This window comes from Ascaphus truei, unplaced genomic scaffold (genome assembly GCF_040206685.1).
Source record: "Ascaphus truei isolate aAscTru1 unplaced genomic scaffold, aAscTru1.hap1 HAP1_SCAFFOLD_242, whole genome shotgun sequence".
Classification (NCBI taxonomy): Eukaryota; Metazoa; Chordata; class Amphibia; order Anura; family Ascaphidae; genus Ascaphus; species Ascaphus truei.
Window position 1 is genome coordinate 238151 of NW_027455345.1, and position 12564 is coordinate 250714.

At 40.4% G+C, this 12564-nt stretch overlaps 22 non-coding genes and 3 pseudogenes across 22 annotated transcripts; all 25 read right to left on the bottom strand.

Moving 5' to 3' along the window:
- Window positions 1–172: 172 nt before the first annotated feature.
- Window positions 173–291, bottom strand: LOC142480842 (5S ribosomal RNA). Its single transcript, XR_012795327.1, has one exon. It is a non-coding gene; the product is annotated as a 5S ribosomal RNA (ribosomal RNA).
- A 285-nt stretch (window positions 292–576) lies between these two features.
- LOC142480845 (5S ribosomal RNA) lies at window positions 577–695 on the bottom strand. The gene has a single exon (XR_012795329.1). It is a non-coding gene; the product is annotated as a 5S ribosomal RNA (ribosomal RNA).
- A 285-nt stretch (window positions 696–980) lies between these two features.
- Window positions 981–1099, bottom strand: LOC142480235 (5S ribosomal RNA). The gene has a single exon (XR_012794890.1). It is a non-coding gene; the product is annotated as a 5S ribosomal RNA (ribosomal RNA).
- A 285-nt stretch (window positions 1100–1384) lies between these two features.
- Window positions 1385–1503, bottom strand: LOC142480482 (5S ribosomal RNA; annotated as a pseudogene).
- A 285-nt stretch (window positions 1504–1788) lies between these two features.
- On the bottom strand, window positions 1789–1907 carry LOC142480365 (5S ribosomal RNA). Its single transcript, XR_012795013.1, has one exon. It is a non-coding gene; the product is annotated as a 5S ribosomal RNA (ribosomal RNA).
- A 285-nt stretch (window positions 1908–2192) lies between these two features.
- Window positions 2193–2311, bottom strand: LOC142480456 (5S ribosomal RNA; annotated as a pseudogene).
- Window positions 2312–3253: 942 nt separating this feature from the next.
- Window positions 3254–3372, bottom strand: LOC142480196 (5S ribosomal RNA). Its single transcript, XR_012794851.1, has one exon. It is a non-coding gene; the product is annotated as a 5S ribosomal RNA (ribosomal RNA).
- Window positions 3373–3657: 285 nt separating this feature from the next.
- LOC142480846 (5S ribosomal RNA) lies at window positions 3658–3776 on the bottom strand. Its single transcript, XR_012795330.1, has one exon. It is a non-coding gene; the product is annotated as a 5S ribosomal RNA (ribosomal RNA).
- A 285-nt stretch (window positions 3777–4061) lies between these two features.
- Window positions 4062–4180, bottom strand: LOC142480236 (5S ribosomal RNA). The gene has a single exon (XR_012794891.1). It is a non-coding gene; the product is annotated as a 5S ribosomal RNA (ribosomal RNA).
- Window positions 4181–4465: 285 nt separating this feature from the next.
- On the bottom strand, window positions 4466–4584 carry LOC142480847 (5S ribosomal RNA). The gene has a single exon (XR_012795331.1). It is a non-coding gene; the product is annotated as a 5S ribosomal RNA (ribosomal RNA).
- A 285-nt stretch (window positions 4585–4869) lies between these two features.
- On the bottom strand, window positions 4870–4988 carry LOC142480388 (5S ribosomal RNA). Its single transcript, XR_012795036.1, has one exon. It is a non-coding gene; the product is annotated as a 5S ribosomal RNA (ribosomal RNA).
- Window positions 4989–5273: 285 nt separating this feature from the next.
- On the bottom strand, window positions 5274–5392 carry LOC142480389 (5S ribosomal RNA). The gene has a single exon (XR_012795037.1). It is a non-coding gene; the product is annotated as a 5S ribosomal RNA (ribosomal RNA).
- A 285-nt stretch (window positions 5393–5677) lies between these two features.
- Window positions 5678–5796, bottom strand: LOC142480848 (5S ribosomal RNA). The gene has a single exon (XR_012795332.1). It is a non-coding gene; the product is annotated as a 5S ribosomal RNA (ribosomal RNA).
- A 285-nt stretch (window positions 5797–6081) lies between these two features.
- LOC142480237 (5S ribosomal RNA) lies at window positions 6082–6200 on the bottom strand. Its single transcript, XR_012794892.1, has one exon. It is a non-coding gene; the product is annotated as a 5S ribosomal RNA (ribosomal RNA).
- Window positions 6201–6485: 285 nt separating this feature from the next.
- On the bottom strand, window positions 6486–6604 carry LOC142480849 (5S ribosomal RNA). Its single transcript, XR_012795333.1, has one exon. It is a non-coding gene; the product is annotated as a 5S ribosomal RNA (ribosomal RNA).
- A 285-nt stretch (window positions 6605–6889) lies between these two features.
- LOC142480851 (5S ribosomal RNA) lies at window positions 6890–7008 on the bottom strand. The gene has a single exon (XR_012795335.1). It is a non-coding gene; the product is annotated as a 5S ribosomal RNA (ribosomal RNA).
- Window positions 7009–7293: 285 nt separating this feature from the next.
- Window positions 7294–7412, bottom strand: LOC142480852 (5S ribosomal RNA). The gene has a single exon (XR_012795336.1). It is a non-coding gene; the product is annotated as a 5S ribosomal RNA (ribosomal RNA).
- Window positions 7413–7697: 285 nt separating this feature from the next.
- LOC142480755 (5S ribosomal RNA) lies at window positions 7698–7816 on the bottom strand. The gene has a single exon (XR_012795247.1). It is a non-coding gene; the product is annotated as a 5S ribosomal RNA (ribosomal RNA).
- A 285-nt stretch (window positions 7817–8101) lies between these two features.
- Window positions 8102–8220, bottom strand: LOC142480853 (5S ribosomal RNA). The gene has a single exon (XR_012795337.1). It is a non-coding gene; the product is annotated as a 5S ribosomal RNA (ribosomal RNA).
- A 285-nt stretch (window positions 8221–8505) lies between these two features.
- LOC142480238 (5S ribosomal RNA) lies at window positions 8506–8624 on the bottom strand. The gene has a single exon (XR_012794893.1). It is a non-coding gene; the product is annotated as a 5S ribosomal RNA (ribosomal RNA).
- Window positions 8625–9435: 811 nt separating this feature from the next.
- On the bottom strand, window positions 9436–9554 carry LOC142480484 (5S ribosomal RNA; annotated as a pseudogene).
- A 285-nt stretch (window positions 9555–9839) lies between these two features.
- On the bottom strand, window positions 9840–9958 carry LOC142479750 (5S ribosomal RNA). Its single transcript, XR_012794419.1, has one exon. It is a non-coding gene; the product is annotated as a 5S ribosomal RNA (ribosomal RNA).
- A 285-nt stretch (window positions 9959–10243) lies between these two features.
- On the bottom strand, window positions 10244–10362 carry LOC142480192 (5S ribosomal RNA). The gene has a single exon (XR_012794848.1). It is a non-coding gene; the product is annotated as a 5S ribosomal RNA (ribosomal RNA).
- Window positions 10363–11414: 1052 nt separating this feature from the next.
- Window positions 11415–11533, bottom strand: LOC142480359 (5S ribosomal RNA). Its single transcript, XR_012795008.1, has one exon. It is a non-coding gene; the product is annotated as a 5S ribosomal RNA (ribosomal RNA).
- Window positions 11534–11819: 286 nt separating this feature from the next.
- On the bottom strand, window positions 11820–11938 carry LOC142480371 (5S ribosomal RNA). The gene has a single exon (XR_012795020.1). It is a non-coding gene; the product is annotated as a 5S ribosomal RNA (ribosomal RNA).
- Window positions 11939–12564: the final 626 nt, after the last annotated feature.

Here is a 12564-nt window from a genome sequence, read left to right on the forward strand (position 1 = left end):
GGAATTCTTGATGTCAGAATTCTATTTTGGAAGGTTGCATTGTGTTAAACTTTCTGAGGAAAAAACGATATATTTCTTTGCCACTGCGGGAAAAAGTAGCAAGAAATGAAACATTTTCTTTTGCTGCGAGGAATGCCATGTATATTTTCATTAGGGAAGCGAAAAATAAAAACACCTACAGCACCTGGTATTCCCAGGCAGTCTCCCAACCCGGTACTAATCAAGCCTCACCCTGCTTAGCTTCCGAGATCTGACGGGATCGGGCACTTTCAAGGTAGTATGGCCGTAGGTGGAGATTGCTGTCTCATGATATCCTCTCATTCTTAAATTCATGAGCCTATATCTTGCTCCATGCATACACAGAGACTGAGAAAATGACAGGTGTACTCAAATGTACTATAGACGGAATTCTTGATGTCAGAATTCTATTTTGCAAGGTTGCATTGTGTTAAACTTTCTGAGGAAAAAACGATATATTTCTTTGCCACTGCGGGAAAAAGTAGCAAGAAATGAAACATTTTCTTTTGCTGCGAGGAATGCCATGTATATTTTCATTAGGGAAGCGAAAAATAAAAACACCTACAGCACCTGGTATTCCCAGGCAGTCTCCCAACCCGGTACTAATCAAGCCTCACCCTGCTTAGCTTCCGAGATCTGACGGGATCGGGCACTTTCAAGGTAGTATGGCCGTAGGTGGAGATTGCTGTCTCATGATATCCTCTCATTCTTAAATTCATGAGCCTATATCTTGCTCCATGCATACACAGAGACTGAGAAAATGACAGGTGCACTCAAATGTACTATAGACGGAATTCTTGATGTCAGAATTCTATTTTGGAAGGTTGCATTGTGTTAAACTTTCTGAGGAAAAAACGATATATTTCTTTGCCACTGCGGGAAAAAGTAGCAAGAAATGAAACATTTTCTTTTGCTGCGAGGAATGCCATGTATATTTTCATTAGGGAAGCGAAAAATAAAAACACCTACAGCACCTGGTATTCCCAGGCAGTCTCCCAACCCGGTACTAATCAAGCCTCACCCTGCTTAGTTTCTGAGATCTGACGGGATCGGGCACTTTCAAGGTAGTATGGCCGTAGGTGGAGATTGCTGTCTCATGATATCCTCTCATTCTTAAATTCATGAGCCTATATCTTGCTCCATGCATACACAGAGACTGAGAAAATGACAGGTGCACTCAAATGTACTATAGACGGAATTCTTGATGTCAGAATTCTATTTTGGAAGGTTGCATTGTGTTAAACTTTCTGAGGAAAAAACGATATATTTCTTTGCCACTGCGGGAAAAAGTAGCAAGAAATGAAACATTTTCTTTTGCTGCGAGGAATGCCATGTATATTTTCATTAGGGAAGCGAAAAATAAAAACACCTACAGCACCTGGTATTCCCAGGCAGTCTCCCAACCCGGTACTAATCAAGCCTCACCCTGCTTTGCTTCCGAGATCTGACAGGATCGGGCACTTTCAAGGTAGTAGGGCCGTAGGTGGAGATTGCTGTCTCATGATATCCTCTCATTCTTAAATTCATGAGCCTATATCTTGCTCCATGCATACACAGAGACTGAGAAAATGACAGGTGCACTCAAATGTACTATAGACGGAATTCTTGATGTCAGAATTCTATTTTGGAAGGTTGCATTGTGTTAAACTTTCTGAGGAAAAAACAATATATTTCTTTGCCACTGCGGGAAAAAGTAGCAAGAAATGAAACATTTTCTTTTGCTGCGAGGAATGCCATGTATATTTTCATTAGGGAAGCGAAAAATAAAAACACCTACAGCACCTGGTATTCCCAGGCAGTCTCCCAACCCGGTACTAATCAATCCTCACCCTGCTTAGCTTCCGAGATCTGACGGGATCGGGCACTTTCAAGGTAGTATGGCCGTAGGTGGAGATTGCTGTCTCATGATGTCCTCTCATTCTTAAATTCATGAGCCTATATCTTGCTCCATGCATACACAGAGACTGAGAAAATGACAGGTGCACTCAAATGTACTATAGACGGAATTCTTGATGTCAGAATTCTATTTTGGAAGGTTGCATTGTGTTAAACTTTCTGAGGAAAAAACGATATATTTCTTTGCCACTGCGGGAAAAAGTAGCAAGAAATGAAACATTTTCTTTTGCTGCGAGGAATGCCATGTATATTTTCATTAGGGAAGCGAAAAATAAAAACACCTACAGCACCTGGTATTCCCAGGCAGTCTCCCAACCCGGTACTAATCAAGCCTCACACTGCTTAGTTTCTGAGATCTGACGGGATCGGGCACTTTCAAGGTAGTATGGCCGTAGGTGGAGATTGCTGTCTCATGATATCCTCTCATTCTTAAATTCATGAGCCTATATCTTGCTCCATGCATACACAGAGACTGAGAAAATGACAGGTGCACTCAAATGTACTATAGACGGAATTCTTGATGTCAGAATTCTATTTTGGAAGGTTGCATTGTGTTAAACTTTCTGAGGAAAAAACGATATATTTCTTTGCCACTGCGGGAAAAAGTAGCAAGAAATGAAACATTTTCTTTTGCTGTGAGGAATGCCATGTATATTTTCATTAGGGAAGCGAAAAATAAAAACACCTACAGCACCTGGTATTCGAAAAAATGATATATTTCTCAGCCACTGCGGGACAAAAGTAGTAAATGAAACATTTTCTTTTGCTGTGAGGAATGCCATGTATATTTTCATTAGGGAAGCGAAAAATAAAAACACCTACAGCACCTGGTATTCGAAAAAATGATATATTTCTCAGCCACTGCGGGACAAAAGTAGTAAAAAATTTCAGAGGTGCCTATTTTCAACCTCCTCCTGTATGGATTCGATCTCACTATTTCTTCCAATTATCAGCTTAAACACTGCACCCCAACACTGTGAGCCACAAGTTCACCATGTTACATGCTTTGTGTTCTGAGGCCTATATGATATATTTCTAAATGACATGGGAGGCATAGGTGTATTATTCTGACCGTTAAAACAAATACATTCTTAAAGAATTACCTTAAATGGAGAAATTAAATCAGAGACTGAGAAAATGAGAGGTGCACTCAAATGTACTATAGATGGAATTCTTGATGTCAGAATTCTATTTTGGAAGGTTGCATTGTGTTAAACTTTCTGAGGAAAAAACGATATATTTCTTTGCCACTGCGGGAAAAAGTAGCAAGAAATGAAACATTTTCTTTTGCTGCGAGGAATGCCATGTATATTTTCATTAGGGAAGCGAAAAATAAAAAAACCTACAGCACCTGGTATTCCCAGGCAGTCTCCCAACCCGGTACTAATCAAGCTTCACCCTGCTTAGCTTCCGAGATCTGACGGGATCGGGCACTTTCAAGGTAGTATGGCCGTAGGTGGAGATTGCTGTCTCATGATATCCTCTCATTCTTAAATTCATGAGCCTATATCTTGCTCCATGCATACACAGAGACTGAGAAAATGACAGGTGCACTCAAATGTACTATAGACGGAATTCTTGATGTCAGAATTCTATTTTGGAAGGTTGCATTGTGTTAAACTTTCTGAGGAAAAAACGATATATTTCTTTGCCACTGCGGGAAAAAGTAGCAAGAAATGAAACATTTTGTTTTGCTGCGAGGAATGCCATGTATATTTTCATTAGGGAAGCGAAAAATAAAAACACCTACAGCACCTGGTATTCCCAGGCAGTCTCCCAACCCGGTACTAATCAAGCCTCACCCTGCTTAGCTTCCGAGATCTGACGGGATCGGGCACTTTCAAGGTAGTATGGCCGTAGGTGGAGATTGCTGTCTCATGATATCCTCTCATTCTTAAATTCATGAGCCTATATCTTGCTCCATGCATACACAGAGACTGAGAAAATGACAGGTGCACTCAAATGTACTATAGACGGAATTCTTGATGTCAGAATTCTATTTTGGAAGGTTGCATTGTGTTAAACTTTCTGAGGAAAAAACGATATATTTCTTTGCCACTGCGGGAATAAGTAGCAAGAAATGAAACATTTTCTTTTGCTGCGAGGAATGCCATGTATATTTTCATTAGGGAAGCGAAAAATAAAAACACCTACAGCACCTGGTATTCCCAGGCAGTCTCCCAACCCGGTACTAATCAAGCCTCACCCTGCTTAGTTTCTGAGATCTGACGGGATCGGGCACTTTCAAGGTAGTATGGCCGTAGGTGGAGATTGCTGTCTCATGATATCCTCTCATTCTTAAATTCATGAGCCTATATCTTGCTCCATGCATACACAGAGACTGAGAAAATGACAGGTGCACTCAAATGTACTATAGACGGAATTCTTGATGTCAGAATTCTATTTTGGAAGGTTGCATTGTGTTAAACTTTCTGAGGAAAAAACGATATATTTCTTTGCCACTGCGGGAAAAAGTAGCAAGAAATGAAACATTTTCTTTTGCTGCGAGGAATGCCATGTATATTTTCATTAGGGAAGCGAAAAATAAAAACACCTACAGCACCTGGTATTCCCAGGCAGTCTCCCAACCCGGTACTAATCAAGCCTCACCCTGCTTAGCTTCCGAGATCTGACGGGATCGGGCACTTTCAAGGTAGTATGGCCGTAGGTGGAGATTGCTGTCTCATGATATCTTCTCATTCTTAAATTCATGAGCCTATATCTTGCTCCATGCATACACAGAGACTGAGAAAATGAGAGGTGTGCTCAAATGTACTATAGACGGAATTCTTGATGTCAGAATTCTATTTTGGAAGGTTGCATTGTGTTAAACTTTCTGAGGAAAAAACGATATATTTCTTTGCCACTGCGGGAAAAAGTAGCAAGAAATGAAACATTTTCTTTTGCTGCGAGGAATGCCATGTATATTTTCATTAGGGAAGCGAAAAATAAAAACACCTACAGCACCTGGTATTCCCAGGCAGTCTCCCAACCCGGTTCTAATCAAGCCTCACCCTGCTTAGCTTCCGAGATCTGACGGGATCGGGCACTTTCAAGGTAGTATGGCCGTAGGTGGAGATTGCTGTCTCATGATATCCTCTCATTCTTAAATTCATGAGCCTATATCTTGCTCCATGCATACACAGAGACTGAGAAAATGACAGGTGCACTCAAATGTACTATAGACGGAATTCTTGATGTCAGAATTCTATTTTGGAAGGTTGCATTGTGTTAAACTTTCTGAGGAAAAAACGATATATTTCTTTGCCACTGCGGGAAAAAGTAGCAAGAAATGAAACATTTTCTTTTGCTGCGAGGAATGCCATGTATATTTTCATTAGGGAAGCGAAAAATAAAAACACCTACAGCACCTGGTATTCCCAGGCAGTCTCCCAACCCGGTTCTAATCAAGCCTCACCCTGCTTAGCTTCCGAGATCTGACGGGATCGGGCACTTTCAAGGTAGTATGGCCGTAGGTGGAGATTGCTGTCTCATGATATCCTCTCATTCTTAAATTCATGAGCCTATATCTTGCTCCATGCATACACAGAGACTGAGAAAATGACAGGTGCACTCAAATGTACTATAGACGGAATTCTTGATGTCAGAATTCTATTTTGGAAGGTTGCATTGTGTTAAACTTTCTGAGGAAAAAACGATATATTTCTTTGCCACTGCGGGAAAAAGTAGCAAGAAATGAAACATTTTCTTTTGCTGCGAGGAATGCCATGTATATTTTCATTAGGGAAGCGAAAAATAAAAACACCTACAGCACCTGGTATTCCCAGGCAGTCTCCCAACCCGGTACTAATCAAGCCTCACCCTGCTTAGCTTCCGAGATCTGACGGGATCGGGCACTTTCAAGGTAGTATGGCCGTAGGTGGAGATTGCTGTCTCATGATATCCTCTCATTCTTAAATTCATGAGCCTATATCTTGCTCCATGCATACACAGAGACTGAGAAAATGACAGGTGCACTCAAATGTACTATAGACGGAATTCTTGATGTCAGAATTCTATTTTGGAAGGTTGCATTGTGTTAAACTTTCTGAGGAAAAAACGATATATTTCTTTGCCACTGCGGGAATAAGTAGCAAGAAATGAAACATTTTCTTTTGCTGCGAGGAATGCCATGTATATTTTCATTAGGGAAGCGAAAAATAAAAACACCTACAGCACCTGGTATTCCCAGGCAGTCTCCCAACCCGGTACTAATCAAGCCTCACCCTGCTTAGTTTCTGAGATCTGACGGGATCGGGCACTTTCAAGGTAGTATGGCCGTAGGTGGAGATTGCTGTCTCATGATATCCTCTCATTCTTAAATTCATGAGCCTATATCTTGCTCCATGCATACACAGAGACTGAGAAAATGACAGGTGCACTCAAATGTACTATAGACGGAATTCTTGATGTCAGAATTCTATTTTGGAAGGTTGCATTGTGTTAAACTTTCTGAGGAAAAAACGATATATTTCTTTGCCACTGCGGGAAAAAGTAGCAAGAAATGAAACATTTTCTTTTGCTGCGAGGAATGCCATGTATATTTTCATTAGGGAAGCGAAAAATAAAAACACCTACAGCACCTGGTATTCCCAGGCAGTCTCCCAACCCGGTACTAATCAAGCCTCACCCTGCTTAGCTTCCGAGATCTGACGGGATCGGGCACTTTCAAGGTAGTATGGCCGTAGGTGGAGATTGCTGTCTCATGATATCTTCTCATTCTTAAATTCATGAGCCTATATCTTGCTCCATGCATACACAGAGACTGAGAAAATGAGAGGTGTGCTCAAATGTACTATAGACGGAATTCTTGATGTCAGAATTCTATTTTGGAAGGTTGCATTGTGTTAAACTTTCTGAGGAAAAAACGATATATTTCTTTGCCACTGCGGGAAAAAGTAGCAAGAAATGAAACATTTTCTTTTGCTGCGAGGAATGCCATGTATATTTTCATTAGGGAAGCGAAAAATAAAAACACCTACAGCACCTGGTATTCCCAGGCAGTCTCCCAACCCGGTACTAATCAAGCCTCACCCTGCTTAGCTTCCGAGATCTGACGGGATCGGGCACTTTCAAGGTAGTATGGCCGTAGGTGGAGATTGCTGTCTCATGATATCCTCTCATTCTTAAATTCATGAGCCTATATCTTGCTCCATGCATACACAGAGACTGAGAAAATGACAGGTGCACTCAAATGTACTATAGACGGAATTCTTGATGTCAGAATTCTATTTTGGAAGGTTGCATTGTGTTAAACTTTCTGAGGAAAAAACGATATATTTCTTTGCCACTGCGGGAAAAAGTAGCAAGAAATGAAACATTTTCTTTTGCTGCGAGGAATGCCATGTATATTTTCATTAGGGAAGCGAAAAATAAAAACACCTACAGCACCTGGTATTCCCAGGCAGTCTCCCAACCCGGTACTAATCAAGCCTCACCCTGCTTAGCTTCCGAGATCTGACGGGATCGGGCACTTTCAAGGTAGTATGGCCGTAGGTGGAGATTGCTGTCTCATGATATCCTCTCATTCTTAAATTCATGAGCCTATATCTTGCTCCATGCATACACAGAGACTGAGAAAATGACAGGTGCACTCAAATGTACTATAGACGGAATTCTTGATGTCAGAATTCTATTTTGGAAGGTTGCATTGTGTTAAACTTTCTGAGGAAAAAACGATATATTTCTTTGCCACTGCGGGAATAATTAGCAAGAAATGAAACATTTTCTTTTGCTGCGAGGAATGCCATGTATATTTTCATTAGGGAAGCGAAAAATAAAAACACCTACAGCACCTGGTATTCCCAGGCAGTCTCCCAACCCGGTACTAATCAAGCCTCACCCTGCTTAGTTTCCGAGATCTGACGGGATCGGGCACTTTCAAGGTAGTATGGCCGTAGGTGGAGATTGCTGTCTCATGATATCCTCTCATTCTTAAATTCATGAGCCTATATCTTGCTCCATGCATACACAGAGACTGAGAAAATGACAGGTGCACTCAAATGTACTATAGACGGAATTCTTGATGTCAGAATTCTATTTTGGAAGGTTGCATTGTGTTAAACTTTCTGAGGAAAAAACGATATATTTCTTTGCCACTGCGGGAAAAAGTAGCAAGAAATGAAACATTTTCTTTTGCTGCGAGGAATGCCATGTATATTTTCATTAGGGAAGCGAAAAATAAAAACACCTACAGCACCTGGTATTCCCAGGCAGTCTCCCAACCCGGTACTAATCAAGCCTCACCCTGCTTAGCTTCCGAGATCTGACGGGATCGGGCACTTTCAAGGTAGTATGGCCGTAGGTGGAGATTGCTGTCTCATGATATCCTCTCATTCTTAAATTCATGAGCCTATATCTTGCTCCATGCATACACAGAGACTGAGAAAATGACAGGTGCACTCAAATGTACTATAGACGGAATTCTTGATGTCAGAATTCTATTTTGGAAGGTTGCATTGTGTTAAACTTTCTGAGGAAAAAACGATATATTTCTTTGCCACTGCGGGAAAAAGTAGCAAGAAATGAAACATTTTCTTTTGCTGCGAGGAATGCCATGTTTATTTTCATTAGGGAAGCGAAAAATAAAAACACCTACAGCACCTGGTATTCCCAGGCAGTCTCCCAACCCGGTACTAATCAAGCCTCACCCTGCTTAGTTTCTGAGATCTGACGGGATCGGGCACTTTCAAGGTAGTATGGCCGTAGGTGGAGATTGCTGTCTCATGATATCCTCTCATTCTTAAATTCATGAGCCTATATCTTGCTCCATGCATACACAGAGACTGAGAAAATGACAGGTGCACTCAAATGTACTATAGACGGAATTCTTGATGTCAGAATTCTATTTTGGAAGGTTGCATTGTGTTAAACTTTCTGAGGAAAAAACGATATATTTCTTTGCCACTGCGGGAAAAAGTAGCAAGAAATGAAACATTTTCTTTTGCTGCGAGGAATGCCATGTATATTTTCATTAGGGAAGCGAAAAATAAAAACACCTACAGCACCTGGTATTCGAAAAAATGATATATTTCTCAGCCACTGCGGGACAAAAGTAGTAAAAAATTTCAGAGGTGCCTATTTTCAACCTCCTCCTGTTTGGATTCAATCTCACTATTTCTTCCAATTATCAGCTTAAACACTGCACACCCCAACACTGTGAGCCACAAGTTCACCATGTTACATGCTATGTGTTCTGAGGCCTATATGATATATTTCTAAATGACATGGAAGGCATAGGTGTATTATTCTGACCGTTAAAACAAATACATTCTTAAAGAATTACCTTAAATGGAGAAATTAAATCAGAGACTGAGAAAATGACAGGTGCACTCAAATGTACTATAGACGGAATTCTTGATGTCAGAATTCTATTTTGGAAGGTTGCATTGTGTTAAACTTTCTGAGGAAAAAATGATATATTTCTTTGCCACTGCGGGAAAAAGTAGCAAGAAATGAAACATTTTCTTTTGCTGCGAGGAATGCCATGTATATTTTCATTAGGGAAGCGAAAAATAAAAACACCTACAGCACCTGGTATTCCCAGGCAGTCTCCCAACCCGGTGCAAATCAAGCCTCACCCTGCTTAGCTTCCGAGATCTGACGGGATCGGGCACTTTCAAGGTAGTATGGCCATAGGTGGAGATTGCTGTCTCATGATATCCTCTCATTCTTAAATTCATGAGCCTATATCTTGCTCCATGCATACACAGAGACTGAGAAAATGACAGGTGCACTCAAATGTACTATAGACGGAATTCTTGATGTCAGAATTCTATTTTGGAAGGTTGCATTGTGTTAAACTTTCTGAGGAAAAAACGATATATTTCTTTGCCACTGCGGGAAAAAGTAGCAAGAAATGAAACATTTTCTTTTGCTGCGAGGAATGCCATGTATATTTTCATTAGGGAAGCGAAAAATAAAAACACCTACAGCACCTGGTATTCCCAGACAGTCTCCCAACCCGGTACTAATCAAGCCTCACCCTGCTTAGCTTCCGAGATCTGACGGGATCGGGCACTTTCAAGGTAGTATGGCCGTAGGTGGAGGTTGCTGTCTCATGATATCCTCTCATTCTTAAATTCATGAGCCTATATCTTGCTCCATGCATACACAGAGACTGAGAAAATGACAGGTGTACTCAAATGTACTATAGACGGAATTCTTGATGTCAGAATTCTATTTTGGAAGGTTGCATTGTGTTAAACTTTCTGAGGAAAAAACGATATATTTCTTTGCCACTGCGGGAAAAAGTAGCAAGAAATGAAACATTTTCTTTTGCTGCGAGGAATGCCATGTATATTTTCATTTGGGAAGCGAAAAATAAAAACACCTACAGCACCTGGTATTCCCAGGCAGTCTCCCAACCCAGTATTAATCAAGCCTCACCCTGCTTAGCTTCCGAGATCTGACGGGATCGGGCACTTTCAAGGTAGTATGGCCGTAGGTGGAGATTGCTGTCTCATGATATCCTCTCATTCTTAAATTCATGAGCCTATATCTTGCTCCATGCATACACAGAGACTGAGAAAATGACAGGTGCACTCAAATGTACTATAGACGGAATTCTTGATGTCAGAATTCTATTTTGGAAGGTTGCATTGTGTTAAACTTTCTGAGGAAAAAACGATATATTTCTTTGCCACTGCGGGAAAAAGTAGCAAGAAATGAAACATTTTCTTTTGCTGCGAGGAATGCCATGTATATTTTCATTAGGGAAGCGAAAAATAAAAACAACTACAGCACCTGGTATTCGAAAAAATCATATATTTCTCAGCCACTGCGGGACAAAAGTAGTAAAAAAAAATTCAGAGGTGCCTATTTTCAACCTCCTCCTGTTTGGATTCGATCTCACTATTTCTTCCAATTATCAGCTTAAACACTGCACACCCCAACACTGTGAGCCACAAGTTCACCATGTTACATGTTATGTGTTCTGAGGCCTATATGATATATTTCTAAATGACATGGGAGGCATAGGTGTATTATTCTGACCGTTAAAACAAATACATTCTTAAAGAATTACCTTAAATGAAGAAATTAAATCAGAGACTGAGAAAATGAGAGGTGCACTCAAATGTACTATAGACGGAATTCTTGATGTCAGAATTCTATTTTGGAAGGTTGCATTGTGTTAAACTTTCTGAGGAAAAAACGATATATTTCTTTGCCACTGCGGGAAAAAGTAGCTATATTTCTAAATGACATGGGAGGCATAAGTGTATTATTGTGACCGTTAAAAAAATACATTCTTGAAGAATTACCTTAAATGGAGAAATTAAATCAGAGACTGAGAAAATGACAGGTGCACTCAAATATACTATAGACGGAATTCTTGATGTCAGAATTCTATTTTGGAAGGTTGCATTGTGTTGAACTTTCAGAGGAAAAAACAATATATTTCTTTGCCACTCCGGGAAAAAAGTAGCAAGAAATGAAACATTTTCATTTGCTGCAAGGAATGCCATGTATATTTTCATTAGGGAAGCAAAAAATAAAAACACCCACAGCACCTGGTATTCCCAGGCAGTCTCCCAACCCAGTACTAATCAAGCCTCACCCTGCTTAGCTTCCGAGATCTGACGGGATCGGGCGCTTTCAAGGTAGTATGGCCGTAGGTGGAGATTGCTGTCTCATGATATCCTCTCATTCTTAAATCCATGAGCCTATATCTTGCTCCATGCATACACAGAGACTGAGAAAATGACAGGTGCACTCAAATGTACTATAGACGGAATTCTTGATGTCAGAATTCTATTTTGGAAGGTTGCATTGTGTTGAACTTTCAGAGGAAAAAACGATAGATTTCTTTGCCACTGCGGGAAAAAAGTAGTAAAAAATGAAACATTTTCATTTGCTGCAAGGAATGCCATGTATATTTTCATTAGGGAAGCAAAAAATAAAAACACCCACAGCACCTGGTATTCCCAGGCAGTCTCCCAACCCAGTACTAATCAAGCCTCACCCTGCTTAGCTTCCGAGATCTGACGGGATCGGGCGCTTTCAAGGTAGTATGGCCGTAGGTGGAGATTGCTGTCTCATGATATCCTCTCATTCTTAAATCCATGAGCCTATATCTTGCTCCATGCATACACAGAGACTGAGAAAATGACAGGTGCACTCAAATGTACTATAGACGGAATTCTTGATGTCAGAATTCTATTTTGGAAGGTTGCATTGTGTTGAACTTTCAGAGGAAAAAACGATAGATTTCTTTGCCACTGCGGGAAAAAAGTAGTAAAAAAATTTCAGAGGTGCCTATATTCAACCTCCTCCTGTTTGGATTTGAACTCACTATCTCTTCCAAGTATCAGCTTGAACACTGCACACCCCAACTCTGTGAGCCACAAGCTCACCATATAACATGCTGAGTGTTCTGAGGCCTGTATGATATATTTCTAAATGACATGGGAGGCATAAGTGTATTATTGTGACCGTTAAAAAAATACATTCTTGAAGAATTACCTTAAATGGAGAAATTAAATCAGAGACTGAGAAAATGACAGGTGCACTCAAATATACTATAGACGGAATTCTTGATGTCAGAATTCTATTTTGGAAGGTTGCATTGTGTTGAACTTTCAGAGGAAAAAACAATATATTTCTTTGCCACTCCGGGAAAAAAGTAGCAAGAAATGAAACATTTTCATT